The 15,636-nt window shown below is 45.9% G+C and overlaps 1 protein-coding gene across 1 annotated transcript in view; it reads right to left on the minus strand.

Moving 5' to 3' along the window:
- The window catches only part of SLCO3A1 (solute carrier organic anion transporter family member 3A1), a 137,464-nt gene that overhangs the window by 37,441 nt on the left and 84,387 nt on the right, over positions 1-15,636 (minus strand). The gene's annotated exons all lie outside the window — the stretch shown is intronic.

Raw genomic sequence — 15,636 nt, forward strand, 5'->3', positions numbered from 1 at the left:
CCTGCATGAAATTGCCAGTGGAACGCCAGGAGAAGAGCTATTACGAGTAAATTACTTATTTGTTTCAATACAGTATTTAGAAGCATTTATTTTCACTCCCATTTTGGCCCTGAAACAGGAACGCTACAGGCACAGCGCCAGCTCTCAATTATCCAGGGCAGAAAGGCGGGGGGACACAAGGATAATCCAGAAAAAGAAGCAGCAAAGATAACACAAAACATTTGTAAATTAGACAATAAGAACACATTAGGTACTTTCACATTTGGGATAACAATAACGTTTAGGAAAAACAACAACAAGTCCCCCAAGGACCTTGTATATAGCGTTCTGAAGGGAGCAGGGACAGACTGAGCAGTGTGGAGCAGAGCAAGAGCCTGGTTGTTCCCTCTGGGGAAAGGCATTGCTGATGGACCCCTGTGCCTGGTGAGGGGGACACCCAGCAGGGATGTGCCAGCACCAGTCTTGGTGTCACTGCACTCCAGAGATGGCCCATGAAGGAGCTCATTTGCCATGGGGGTGCTTTGCTCACTCTCCTAATCTCTCTGGGGGTGTTATAATGCACTTCATCACAGCTGTCTCAGCCCTCAAGTTCCTTATCTGGAAACTTTTTGATTCCCAAGTTGCCTCTCTGTGCATTTCTCAGGAGCTGGAGGAATCCTCAGAGCAGCAAAAAAAATCCCCAGACCGCCATCCCCAAGGCAAACCACATCTGCCAACAACGGCTCAGCCAAGCAGAATAAACTGGTATGGTCAGAAGCAACTTCACCTCTGTTTTTAAAATGCAGGGTGCAAACTAATTCCTCCAGGTTACTGGCACTGGGACTTGGCTGGATTAATAACCAGGGACAAAGCAGAGGTGCCTCCAGCCAGCTGCTCACATAGAAACCCTTAAAGCCTTCATGGCTCTCACCTGCAGCAGCACGAGGGACAAGCGAAGGCGGTGGGAGGAAAAGAAGTGCCAGGTTGTGTGAGCTGCAGTGAGGGGTCACTGCTGTCAGGAGCAGCAGGAGCTGCCAGCCCCTGCCCAGTCTCTGCCAAGCTCAAAGCTGCAGCAATGGCACCGTGTCACAGCCTGTGCTGCCAGCTTCAGTCAATCCCCAGGGTCTGTGTCTGTGATGTCCTGTGTCACAAGGGGACCAGCCATCTCCCCTCCTGCAGTCACCTTGTCCTGGGGGTGCAGGGTTTGTCCTCCATGATCCAGCAGGACATGGGGGAATTGTGCTCCTTGAGCAATAGAGCTGCTTAGGAAGGCTGTGCCTTGCTCCTTTGGGGATCTATAAAGCCTCACAGGGGAGATCCCTGGTTACCTCCACAAGCCTTTCACGGGACGTGAAATGAGGGGAGACACAGGCTGAGGGAACAGAAAAAAAGGGATTTCTTTTCCCAGCACACCTCAGCCCCATCTCTCCTCCTTCCCAGCGCCAAGGCCAGCCCCACTTGCAGCTCTACAATTTCCAACAGGATTTTATAAAATTTCCATGTCACTTTTATGGTCACTAGATGGCATCAGTGTTTGTCATTCAGCCCCTAAGTGCCATGTGGAGCAGGCTGGGTGACAGTGCTGCACATCCTTGCTCCCGAAACACTTGCTCCTGGGGTCCTACAGCCCCACGGAGGGTGGCAGTGACAATGGGCACTGTCAGCACCCACATATCTGCCACATACACACACAGTCTGTGTCCCTTCCCTGTCTGTGTCCAGAAAATCACAGGTTTCAGGACAAACTGTTCTATAAATGTTAAGTTTTCAAGGACAAACTGTTCTATAAATATTAAGTTTTCAAGCACAGAGTTGAAGGAGACAGCATGTAACAGAGATTGCCAGGGCTACTCCTGTGATGTGGCATTCCAATACCTTTGAAAACTGAACACGAATTATGAATTCCTGTGTAAATATGGTCAAGCACATAAGGACACTCTGGTCCCCATATCAACTGGAGCACTGACAAATGGAGCTCTCAGGCAGAAGGACAAGGGCCAGCCAGCTCTACCCTCTAGGCAACACTTTTGGATGCATCAGTGTTGGGCTGAGGAGGGATGGAAGCTTGTCCTGTGATGATCTCCATACCACAGAGTTGTCTGACCATGTGTGTACAGGGAAAACCACAGAACTGGTGTTTGTTTCATGGAGCAAAGAGCAAAACAGAGAACATGGAAAGAGATCATCCTTCACCAAAAGCAAACAGGAACTATTTTCCCCTTTTCCAAAAGCAGAAGAGAGCAGGGACCTGTGGCTGGTGATCCAGCAGCAGCAGGGAGATGCTTGCAGAGAGAATTATCTCAGAATAAGGCAAGCATCAAGAAAGCTGTAGCCAGTGCAGGTGCAGGCACAGGCACAGGTGATAGATGAATACTGCCCCTCCTCACATTATTGCATCTCAAAACCACTAAGCCAGAAACAAGCCCTGTCCTCAGTTATTAAAATACCACATTTCATATCCTGGTGGCTGCAGGAAGGCACGATTTGCTCTGCCAGGCCCTCACTAGAGGGCAATGTGGGATAGAGCATCCACTGAAACACCTATCTAACATCTTACAAAAGCTATTAAATTATTATTCACCTCTGGGCTAGCTTAAAAAAAGCATGTTAATTGTGTTTTCTCTTTTTCTGTAGTTTGTTCTAAAATCAAGAAAACAACCAGTTCACCCCGTGCCCTTTTTTATCTTTTTTTTGAGACTCCAACAAAATCCTAGGGTTGCAATAATAGTATTTTACACTTTAATTCACAAATCAAGCAGATTGTGGAAAAACCCAAGGCATGGACTGCCACAATGGATAGTCCTGGTTCTGTACAGAGCAGGACCACGCTCAAGGATCAATGGAGCATGCTGCTGGGCAGAAAAAATGTCTAATTAAGCAACGGGATAGAGCCTGTGGTTGAACATTTCTGAGGAATTGAGGACACAAGGGGAAATTAGGCAAGTTTGAATTAGCTTAAGACATCCTTCCTCTTTTGAGAAATCCTGCACAACTGCTACCACCACCGTTATTAGGAGAACACTTTCCACATCACCCACATCGTCATGAAACCACAAAGCTGCTGCGCAGTAGGGAAGGAGGTCTTGCAAAAGCACTTTTCACAGTGCTGGGGTTGCTGCTAAGAATTAAAATGTGCTAAATTTGAGGCTAGCTTTAATAGCATTTGCTTGGTCTTTTCTCATGTTTCCCTCTAACTTTTATATCAGTCTGATTTGATGGAGCCAGAGGACACTGATTCCAGAGCAAACAGATCAAAGGTCCTAGAGCTCCACCAGGCTCTTGGGAAACTCCCACTGACTCAAATAAAACCAGTGATCAGTACTGGTACTGAAATTTGATGGTACTTTTATTTTTAACCTCAGAGTTAACTTTTAAAATTCTTACTACATTAGGGCAGTTCTTAGAAATACTTCAGAGAAGAGAATTTTTAAAAAAGCAACTCTGTCTTGGGAATTCAAACACTTTGTTGGGTAACTCTCAAACACTTCCTTCCGGTTTGTGTCCGTTTAGAGCACAATTACATCTTAGTTTGAAAACAGCTAATAATTTTGAGTTTACCTGCTCTACTCCCTTTATCAGTCTCCCTGACTCCCAAGAAGGCAGTGGGGAAAAAAAAAAAAGGGAGCAAAGCAGGCTGCACTGAGAAATCAGAAACATTTTCCTCCCCACCTTTCCAACTGGAACAATTTGCCAAATCCTACTTTGTCCTGTCAAATACCATTTTCCCAGAGCTGAGGAAAGGATTGGAACAGTGGTGAGTATTAGATCTGACATTTTGTGATGAGATTTTATCACTAGTAAGCCCCAAGACTGAAAATGCAGGTTTCCATTAGAGCAAAGGGAAGGAGCAGCAGCAGGTACCACATCTGTGGAGAGAGGGTGCCACAGAGATGCTCTGAGTCATGCAAAGTGCACAGAAACCAGATTACAGAGACAAGGATAAAGGCTGTCAGTATTTCAGTAATAACAAGCTGTCCCTTGGTGTTTCAAGTTGCTTTTCAGTAGCAACAGGATCCTGAAACATGAGCAAACCTGTGCTGTTGGCAAGGTAAAACAGGTGAAGCACCAACTCAATGCCTGTAATGAATTAACTGGGGACAGTAACTCCCAGGAGAAGCCCTCCTGGCTGGAAATAAGGCATGGAGGGAGACACTGCAAGGCTTGCCAGTCTCACCAAGGTGCAGTGAGAGGCATCTCAGGTACAGTCCACTGAGGAGTAAGGGCAGGTTCAGCACAGTCATGGACTGAGGACAAAGAACACGTGGGCAGCTAAAAAATACCAGGTTCAAAGCCTCAGCCTCACCAGGGGCTGAAGACAAGGAAATTTATTTTGGAGAGCTGCCGTACACCAGGCAAAGGTGAGCTGGCTAGGTGAGACAGGAGGAGGGAAAGCAGCATCTCCCACAGCAGGGCTGGCTATCAGAGCAGGAACCATCAGCAGTGACTCACACAGCACTTCCCAAGCATGGGCAAACCCCTGGTGCAGCAGAGGATACTGCTTTATTTAGCTGTGGAGTTGTCACTGGTATCTGCTGGGTCCCCAGGAGCGAGGATGCTCTTGCCTTGGCATTTTCATGAAATTAAAGAGTGTAGATTATTCACTGTGCTCCTAAGGAGCAGCACACGTGGTCAGAGAAATAACCTCCTCCCCCTTGCACCATGCCAAGGGACAGCTTTGGTGGGCAAAAAGCTGATCAGTTTGGAAGGCGTGGGAAATTGCTGCAAAACGCTGTCCTTGCATCAAGTAACCACACCCCCAAAGAGGAAGGGATCAGGGAGCTAAATGTGATCTCTGTCAGCAACTGGGTGGTTCAGTGACCATCACAAACCACAGATTTTGGGGTGTGTGGGTGAGGGCACAGCACAGACCCCATCTGCCATGGTCCTGGGAGTGCTGCTGTGGTCACAGGACAGTACCTGGCCAGGAACACCACCCTCAGGCCCCTGCCTGTGCAGGAGCAAGCTCCTTCTAAAAGCACAAAGGGAACTGGCTTTGCAGAGCACGAGATAATCTCAAAACCCTGCTTGTCCCACATTTCCCGCTGCGTGGAGGGCCGGGCAGGCCAGTGTAAAGGGATTATTGGAATATTGTAATTCACGGGCTCTGTGACCTGCCCTTAAAGAGACACCAGCCCAGCACAGCCTGTGGGAACCAAGGGCATCCTGGTACAGACTGGGGATGCTGCATCCTCCTGCACACCAAGGAGAGCTGCCCGTGCCCACAGGAGTGGAGGGATGCCTGCATTCCTGCTCAGCCCTTGGTCTCTCATTCCCAGCTTTGCTCATTTACCATGGAAAGAGATGATTTTTCCTGCCACTCAGCTCCCAGTCTACACAACCAGCTGCCATCCCCACCTCCTGCTCCCTTATAGCTCCTGCTCTCTGGCACGGGCTGTAGGGAAGGTGAAGGGGTGGTGTTGCACCAGCGGCGTGTTTTGATCTGTTCTGCCTCCTCAGTGCAACCACTGAAGTGAAGGAAATCTTCACACAGGCTGGGCAGATGCTTCCAAGTGCCTGCAGCTGTTGATTAATGAGGAACAACTTTGGGATAATTCACTTTAATGTCTAGTCTTTGTTTTGCTGGGGATCCAAGCAGCTCCAGCCCTGGATGGGGGTGAGGTGGGGAGGAGTGAAGAGGCTGGGGGTTCATCCCATCCGTACAGTAGCACACACATTATTTATTAGTTTTGCCTTCAGGAGCTCAACACCAGCAGACCCCTCAGACACCTATTTAAGGTTGCTCAAATGACACCGAAGACAGGCACAGATGTCCTGGCAGTCCCAAGGCAGGGAGAAGCTGAGATCCCTGCTCAGCCAGCCCCTTCCCATGATCATTCACTGCATCTCATTACTTTTCTACCTTTTAGCAAAAGCTAGTCCCTCCTTGTGATGAGCTGCAAGATGCACAAATACTATGTAAGTGCTTTAGTAATGGGGAACACCAAATGTGTTAGAACAAACTGAGTTTTACTTCTGAGCTCTTCTCATTGATTCCACTGTTACAGCTCACTGCCTGCATCTGTGTGTGCAACACAACACCTGGAGAAAGATCTGACAGTGCTGTCCCAAGACATCCTATTTCTCACTGACAGACTTGCAGCTGCTTTTGGGCCAGCAGAGCAGCTCCAGAAAGCCTGCAAAGTAAAAGCATTGGATTGAATCTGACTTCTCCCATTTCCATGCAACCACTTGTGATGGGAAAGCCACACAGTGGCTTAGTTCTTTCAGCCAGTGAAAGAAATTATTACGAGTTTGAAATCAGGCAGGCTTGGACATCTCCCAAACTCCCCTTTCCTTTGATCAAGCCTTTCTATCAATACACCACATCAGTTTCAGCAGCTTGTAAAATCTGCTCCTGCTTCATGAAGATCTGGGTTTTTAGTGCAAGCTACTCACTGTATACAAATGCTGCAGAATGACTTATTTACCCCCTCGTTTATAAGACTTAATAACTGTAGCTAAAGCTGATTGGGGAGTTTCATTTCCTTACTTACAAGAGGCAATAAAAACATGCACCCATGCTACAGATATAACAAACTTCTAATATGATTCTTCCAAGGCTGGAGAGAACCATGGCAGTGGCTTTCCTCCTGCCTGCTGGAAAAGACTATTTCACTACTCTAGCACAGTTTTTGTTCTGGCCTATATTTAACATTCAGACGTTAATCCCTAAAGGGGTTGCTTGGACTTGAAAGTACTTTACATGGAGGCTTCTCCCCAGACTATCAGGGTCCCTTTAAATATTGATTTCCATCAGAATTCAGGATTTCTCTAAGGAAATGTCTGCTGACTTAAAGATGAAATCTGTTTTCTGTGAGCAGACATTCTGCCTGGTGAACCACCCTGCATTTTCAATTATCACCAAGCCTTAGGTTTGTTTTATCAGCAAATCCCTGTCCCCAGCACTATCAAGGCTACATGTGAAAGGATCAGTGTTATACCAACCACTGACAGTCCCAGGAGATCCTGATGCACACACAGAATGTTTGCAGAGTGGCACAGAAGGGGATTGGACTTTTGCAGTAGGAGCACAAGCTCAGCATCCAGCCCCAAATTTTCCATCATGACTAGGTGCACTTGCAGCAGCTCAAAACACGTTCATCAGCTGGTTTGTGCCCTCATTCTGATGAGCACAGAAATAAGGAAAACCCAAGCCAAACAAAACCATCAAATCCCTCCTCACCAAAAAAAAAAACCAACAAAAAAACCCCCAAAAAACTACCCACAAACCAAAATATAACCCCATATCAACCAAAAACCCAGCCTATGTTTATTGGCTTTTAGGTTCCTCCTTTATCCAGCTACTGAAACACGATCACCAAAAAGATGGCAGAGAAACAAATCACACCATGAGAAAAGCTCCACAACCCTCGAATACATGTTTGCAAAGAAAACAAAAGTTAAAGCAGCCAATTTGTGACCTCTGCAAGGTAAACCACGGGGATGTGCTCACTACAGAAGTCTTGGGATTAATTTGGTCACACCAGTTAACACTGGGAACACACTGTTCCCCACTCCATTTTCCTCCCTCCCATCTAGTCCCCTCCCAGGCAGCGGAGGGACCTCTTGCTGCATTTCTCTCCTTCCTGATGTGAAACTGGAGAAGAAATTTGCTTATGCTAATCAATCCCTGGCACCAGCCACATGAGAGCTAATCCACTGGCAATATCCATCAGTCTCTGCATATTTAACCAAAGCAGTGAACACTCACAGAGGATTACGAACGCAGTGGCATTGTTGTAGCAGTGTTTTCCTACTTAAGCTGTGATCACTCGGATGCCTTGTCTCTTAATATTTACACACACTCCACACACAAACAGCATGCAGAATCACATCAGTGCATGCAAGCACCTCGGTCAGACATTGCCTATGAAAACACACACAGCACACGGTAATTTAATGTATCTCCCTGCGCCTAGTGCTGTTCTCCACCCTTTTCCAAAACACTTATTTTCACTCTGGTTATTTCTATAAACCACCATCTTTCAAGATAGGCATATTGCTTAATCCTCACAAAAGATTTGTCTCCTGCAAAGGTTTTACAGGTAGCTGGACACGCATTGCAAGAGATTAGAGATTCAGGCTGTGTTAGGAGAAGTCCAGAAAAAAAAAGCTTAATAGCCAATTTTTCTGCCACTTTCTGCAAAAAGGCAACAAAGAAACAAACAAAGTATGAACCCACGTCCTGTCCAGTCAGGTGCGTCACAAAAAGCTGATGCTGAGCGATCTCTGAAAAATAAGGACAAGCCACTTGTTCCACCTACCCTGCTGGCTCACATTCCTGTCCCTGAAACTTGCTTGTCATCACCTCAGAAGGAGTCAGCTCAGTTTAAGAAGTGGGTACAAGCACGTTCCTAACTATAGCGTGCAAATCCAGGGCAGGCTATTTCCACCCTGACGCACGAGCCCACGAGCCACGGATTCCACACCTCCAACACATGGTGCAAACACACCAGCCGTAGCCGTGGGTTTGGACCAGCAATTTCCACCTTGCAAGCAATTTTTCCCTTGTGCTAATTACCTTGGGAGGCAGCCACCCAAGAGACTTTGGAAGGAAAAAAAGCCACACGCTCCAACGCCAAGTACGGTTTTTTGAAGGGCTGAAGCCGCACGCCTTCGAGCTGTGCTCGTCTCCCCCCAGCTGTTAAACACAAACACCTGTTTCACCAAATCCACAACACCTCTGTAGCTGCAGACGGGCAGATTTCCTTGTGTTATTGCCCAGGAATTGTGCCAACTGTAGATTTGTATGGAAATACACTTTTAGGGCACTTTTCTCTCTCTCTCCAGGATGGCAACTCTGATCTGAGTTTGCTGCCTCATGTCCTCTTTAATACTGGGTGGTTTTGATCCTACAGGAGTGTAGGGTAACATTAAAGATTTGCACAAAATTCTTCCCAGCCCTCTCTCCCCTGCTCGGATGAGCTTTCCACCCCCACCTGTGAGCACAGCCTATGTTTGCTCAACAAACATGAGACCCTTTTGAGGCTCTCACACATTTTTACCACCATCACTTGAATTCTGCACAAGTCAGCACTTCCTTATACCCTAAAATACACTGGAAAATAAACCCCCAATGGCTCATGCAACTGAGGGTACAATGAACTATTCACACATGATTCTCACAGCCTGTAAAATGTGAATTTTGGCATTTGGAGGTTGGTGCAACACCACCTTCCCTTTTTATTTATTTATTTTCTGCTGTGTACTGAGTTCAGAACAGACACAACATGTTCTTTTGTGGAAAGAGCTACCAGAACTGCCTCCCTCTCTCTCTAACCTCAGACTTGGGGATATCCCTTCCCATCCCACATACCTTAAATGAGAACACGTTCAATTTCTGAGGTTTGATGTCAATACAGGCAGCTTGCTGCTTTTCTAAGCAATGATGAGTCACGAAAAGTTCAGCTCCTTCCTCCTTACTGGACCTCCTACATGTCTGTCTCACCATTTGAGAAACTCTTCCCTGCAAAATTCCCCACTTCTCCTTCCTACTTCTCACCTGACTGCAGCAGAGGGCCACTGCTGCATTTCCAGTCTTTTTCATGCCTCAAAAAATATTTACCGTTTCTTTCTTGTGCTGACAGCACCTGGGATTTCAAGACCTTTCCTCTTAGCATCATCCAGAGAAAGGATTTTTCCAGGGTTAGATGACACAGATTCATCCAGTCAGGTCAGGTATGGTGCTGGATACCTCAACAGCCCAGAGCTCCCCAAATCCTGCTCCCCTCCCAGCTGATCAAGCTGTTACACACACATACATGAGTAATCCTCCATCCCAAACACAGCACCTGCTGCAGAACGCTCTGAACAATGGGTGAAAAGTTCATATTCCTGCTGTTCAGGCATTTCCGTGCCAAGGAACCCTCCCACTGCCCCACATCACCCCTGCTCCAGTGCTTCCAGCTCAGCTGACAGCGCCCTGGGAACATAAGCAATTCTAATTTATTTTTCTCCTTTTGTTTCATGTTTTCTCAAAAGGTCTCAGAGGAAAACCTCAGAACAATTAAAGAGCAATGCAATATATGGTATGTTCATCTCTGAAGGCAAGCAGGAAGAAAAGAGTGTCCAAAAAAGCAACAGTTCCCCAGGAACTGCCAGGGCAGCTCCTGCCCTCCCAAAAGCCATCAGCAAAACTTTCACTTTTAGCAAGAGCAGTTTTAACACATTTTGAGATGTCTCTCCCTATCTCCTTTGTCTGGCTGCTGTGCAGGTACAGACTGCGCTGCACGGTGGAGGATGACTCACAGGCAACTGGCACTGGGTAAGCCCATCCTAAATTTCTGAGGCAAGGAGAGGCCTGGGAATCACCAATGACATCAGGCAAGCTGCTGGGAAGCCAGTGCTGATAACAGTTATCTGTAGCTACCATTTAGGAAAGTGCCGTGCTTTCCTCTGCACAGCAGATTAAATCTACTCTGGTAATGGCTGAGCTCAGGAAGGAAAGGAAATTGAAAACAAAACTTGTGTTGTTCTGCTTCCTCATATTGCAAACGCCATCAGAAAAAAGCATTTGCTCTTGACAATAGTCATTCTTTGCCCTGACCCAAATCTCACTGAGGTTTAGGGGAACTCTTGCACTGATCTTAACTGGCTTTGGATCAAATCCACCATTCGGTTCTTAGAGCAGATAAATATTTGTTCTTACAGACGTGTAGGGTGCTGGCCTGGGACCTGCCAGACTTGGCTTGACACAGATATCTCACACCTCCTTCCCACCCACCTCCTCCCTCTGAGGTACCTCACTGCAGAGGCTGCTCAGCCCTTGGCCGTGCACAGGTTGCAGCTCCACCAGCTTCCCTTGGACAGTGGCAGGAGCAGGCCAAGGTGTCCCCAAATCATCTGTGGGGATTACTGTGGGAAATGTGGGGTTGGGGCTCTAGATGTGCTTTTGTTTCATGGCATTGCTACTTCTCAACAAGTGAAATTTGGACAGACTAGATATATATATAATTTATGGGTGGGACAGTACCATGCTCCCAACAAAACCTTCCAGGACAGGCAATGGTGGTGATCCAGTCTGACAATCCCCTCCAAATATCCTCTCCCAAATTACCCCATGTGGGGAAGTCTGAAGGATGCCAGATGCCAGTCTGCTCTGGGGGATGGGGAGACTGGCTGGATGCAGGATAATCCCCCAACCTAAGATTAATTCCAACGAAATTGTTTAGCAGTCCTTTGCACTATCAGCACAAACCCTGCAGACTGGATCCAGAGGACTATGCTCCTGAGAGAGTGTTATTCAGCATTTCATCCCTTGTGCACAGCCCTTCCTCCTCTTGCCAAAACTACAGGCCACATGGGTGTTTTCCTGAGGTTTCTTACAAATTCAGAAGCTGTGGGGAGCTGCCAGCCTCTTCAGTGCTGCTTTCATAAGAATATTTTCTGTTGTGCCAAGGAGGACCCTGTCCCTGAAGGAGTCTCTTTCTGCCCAGGGGAGAGAACAGCTGCTGCTATCATTATGAGCTTGTCTCCCTTAATTAAGCAGCCACAGCTGAAAGATGAAACAAGGTCCTTTTCCAGCCCTCCAGGAAAGGGGCTGGATGGAGGCTCTGCCAGAAGACAGCAATTCTCCCACAGTAGACCTGGAATTCCCTTTTAAGTTGAGAAGTGAATTAAAAGCTGCTGAATATCCCATCTAAAATCAATCACATCAGAATGGCCCAATTAAGGGTGTTTCATGGGAGGTCACCCTTGCCTTAGGGAAACAACCCTAGTTGGCCAAGCAGGATGAACATAGGAAGGTGCATGATGGCCTCTTATTGCTAAAATAGATTACTCAAAATCTCCAATTCAATTACTCCTCCTCAGTGACCTTTCAGGCGTTGGTGTTCACACTTCTGGGAGTAATGGCTTTAATGATAAATACCTGATTTCCACTTTGTTCAGAGATGTCCACCTCTGAATTCGCTACTTTTTGATGGGCTTTACGTTTTCAGGAGGGTGAAGGTGTGAATTTGTTCTGCCTTTTTCTTTTGTTTGTTGGATTGGTTTTAAAATACCTAATTTTTCAATAAATACAAGCCTCCTAATTCCCTAACCTTTGGTTTCAAGTGTCCTGTCTTTGTAAGCATCCCTTCATCCTGGTTAGACAAAAATGGGGTTTCAATCAACCGAGTAACTGCAAGTATCTCTGAGTAGTATTTCTTAGAGTCATTTTGGTGCTGTCACTCATGCTCATCTCCAGTGTGGCTCTATTAGCGAATTCATGTTGACTCTCTCATTTCTCTGCCTGTTTATTACTCCAATCCAGCAATCACCTCCTGGAAGATGTTAACTCTTATGTCTGCATAGGCAAATGAACTGCTTAGAAAATTAAAGTAGTTTCAGAACCATGCTATTCTGGTTGGATCTGAGCTGGACTGAGAGTTTTATAGAACTTGTTAGCACCCACATGCTGCACATCCTGCCAGCTGAACTGCCAGTGCTGCCATTTCCAAGCTCAATCCTGTGAAGCAATCCAAGTTAAGATACTCATACTTTTAAAATAATCCAGCTAAAAAATCCTAGAGAGTCTGTGACAGGAAGCTGGAAACAGCAATTTCCAAACCAGCAAATAGAGCTGCCTCTTTATCGTCATTTCACAAGGTTTATCTCTACTGCAAAGTCCTGGTACGTGGAATTGGTCAAAAGCCTTTGATGGACTAGTGTGCCACTGGAAAAATGCAGTGGATGAAGCTAGGAGGCTTTATGAGACTGTGACTGCTTATCTTTAATTTTTTTTCAGGAGGAGAAAAAAAAAAAAAAAAAAAGACAGGACGTTGAAAATTCTCCCCAGAAACTCAAAACAGGTTTGAAAAAACTGTCAGTTCTACAGGATGAATTCTCAGAGTGCGTGATACAGAGCCAAATAAAAACCCCCAAAGAGTTAACAAACACACGGATCTCTCAGACACTCTGTTCTCTAAACACCCCGTGTGGAACATCTCCAAGCCTGCCCTGTTTCCCTGAGGCAGAGGGAGGCAGGGCTGCTCCGCGGAGCCGCCAAGCCCCGCGGGACGCGCTTGGCCGGCCCCCACAAACTGCCACATGTTTCAGCTGGTGTGGCTTTGGACCATGATCTACTTTCATTATTTTTGGCAGAGTTTGTCGCATTCTTTTGGACAGTAATTACGTTTTCCAGGGCAGGCTTCCTGCCAGAGCTCGAAACGATGACCAACAGGCCCTTTTTAACCACCTGCTACGATTCCAGCCTTGATTAGTTATTAATGTGCTGTGGCAACCCATTGCAAGAACCACATTTCTGGTTATGTTACCAAGCTGGCTTCTGGGAGAGGGAGGCTCGAAAGGAGAATGGGGGAATACTATAAGCAACAAAGACAGAAATTTGGAAGGTTGTAGAGAAACCACAGAGATTTTGTACATAGTACATGAGTAGGGACCAATTCTTAAGTGAGTACTTGCTTTGTCCCCACTGTTCCCACATCAGCTGGGACTGAGCAGCTGTGATATGATATGAGCAACCCAATGCTAATGATACCTAAAGATAGAAACAACTCCTTGTAAAAATCTGGGGTCTTTTTCACTCTACAAACATCAGGCTCCCATTTCCTTCTTGTGTTTTAGATGAGTCTGGGAGATGAGAGGCTTGAAAACACTGGGTTTCTGCAGATGTATGGACACTTTCTGACTGCCTCTACCCAACAAACACCAGCTTCATGGGCTCATTCATATTTGACTGAGAGGGGGTCTTAAACACATTAAATTGTTATGACTGGCATGAATATGTGGTCCTGGAATAGCTCTGTGCTAGATCCAAAGTAGCAACAGCCTGGCCACAAATGTTGTCTGTATTTATAGGTATTGTAGATGCTTATGATGGGATATCACAGAGAGATACCAAAGCACAGAAGTTTATCTGTGGGTTGGAAGGATGTAGCAAGTTCATCCTGGCAGGAAAACTGGTCTTTCAGTCAGAAAAAAGCTTCTCATTTCCTCCACCTTTTAATTTCTACCTTCTAAATTTTACCATCTCCTTGTTTCCAAAAAAAGAAATGATGGTTCAGTGGCACATGGGGATCAAACCTTGCATGAGGACAAGTCACAGTTTGTTGCTGAAGGGAAGTAAGAGGCTCCTGTCACTGCATATCGCCCACTTCAGGTATTTTCTTCATTTAACCACAGAGGACAGAAGATTGAGGCAGCAAGAGGCTAAGGCATATGACCAAGGATATTCCCAGGGCTTTAGGAAATGAGGATCTTTATCTTCCACCTCTTTTCTCCTGAGATGGTATCCAGAATTGCCCAGATTGCACATTAGATACTTTAAAATCTGCTGTGATGGATCCCTTCTCATAGTTTGTGCAGTCATCCATTGAAGTGTATGTCCTTCTCCTTTTAATAATCAAGTCTTAATTTTATTTTCCCTCATCGAGCACAGAAACGAGTCAAGGGCTTGGCACACATCACAGGCACAAAGGACACAGGTGCCTGGCACCTTCTCAAAGCAGCAGTCCCGAAGTGAGTAACCAACAATTGCACTCCACAGGAATTTCTATTCTTCACAGGTACCAAATTTTAAAGGAAACGTGACCGACAACGTTCCTGATGTCCTGCACAGCATCTAAAACTCAAGAAAAATCCCCATTAGTCCTGATTCAGGCCCACTTAAATGGCAGACTTCTTTGCAGACTTAGTCATGAGTATGTATTGTCCAGGGTGTACCAAGCTCTCTGACAACTCTCTCACTCCCTCAAAGCCATCAGGATTTCTCCCGCCAGGCTTTCCATGGCATCCCTCCCAGCCTCTCAGGCTGCAGCTGCAGGCTGCCAGGGCTGCTTTGCAGCTTCCCTCTGAGTAGATCTCAATAAAGCTACCCACAGGATCTTGATAAAAATTAATGTGAAACTCTTGCCGCATGCCACCAAATCTGCATCCCATGGGGGATATAGGAAAACTACTAACTTAGTTTTGTAATAAAGCCTCACCAAAGGAATGACCATCTCAGGGGAACATTCCACCTTCACTTTCACTCTATTCTTTTATCATCTCCCAGAGGTTTCCAGTAATAAAGCCAGCACTATGTTTATAAGGATCCAGAGCAGACACACAGAAGGCACTTTGCATTTATTGTGATGATTTCTGCTTTGCAAAGCAGGCATATGTCTGCCAGAAAGCTCCCTGCTCTGCCCCTGTCAGTGTAACCTGAACCATGGAGAGGAGAAAGGGACTTAGTTTTTCACATTATCTAGGTTTTGCTCCTTTTCTCAACTCTAGGAGCACCTGAAGTTAATTCTTCTCTTCACTTTTTTCCTTTACCTGATCAAATCCATGATTTAATAAGGAGACAAATATCTACAGACACCTTGGAGGGTCCTCAGTGCACAAGGAGTTGCCAAGAAAAGGAAAGCACACCACCACTCACACCTTTAGAGGCCTGGATTATTCTGTGGAAGATTTGGCAAAGTAGCACAGTAAAAAGAAAAGATTTTTCCATCCCTGTGAAAATAATTCCTTTGCTCCAATGTCGAGACAAATCATCAGCCCTCATGATTTATTTTGCCAAAAGAAACATTCCCAAGACACTTAACTGGAATTATTGAAACATTATGTGTTGATAGAGGGGAAAAATAACTACCTAGAGTTTGTTTCATCTCAGTACAACTTTATATAAAGAGATCTTTTGTCTCCACCCAAATACATAATGTTGACAATCTT

The sequence above is a fragment of the Prinia subflava genome, chromosome 15, assembly GCF_021018805.1.
Source record: "Prinia subflava isolate CZ2003 ecotype Zambia chromosome 15, Cam_Psub_1.2, whole genome shotgun sequence".
NCBI classification, from domain to species: domain Eukaryota; kingdom Metazoa; phylum Chordata; class Aves; order Passeriformes; family Cisticolidae; genus Prinia; species Prinia subflava.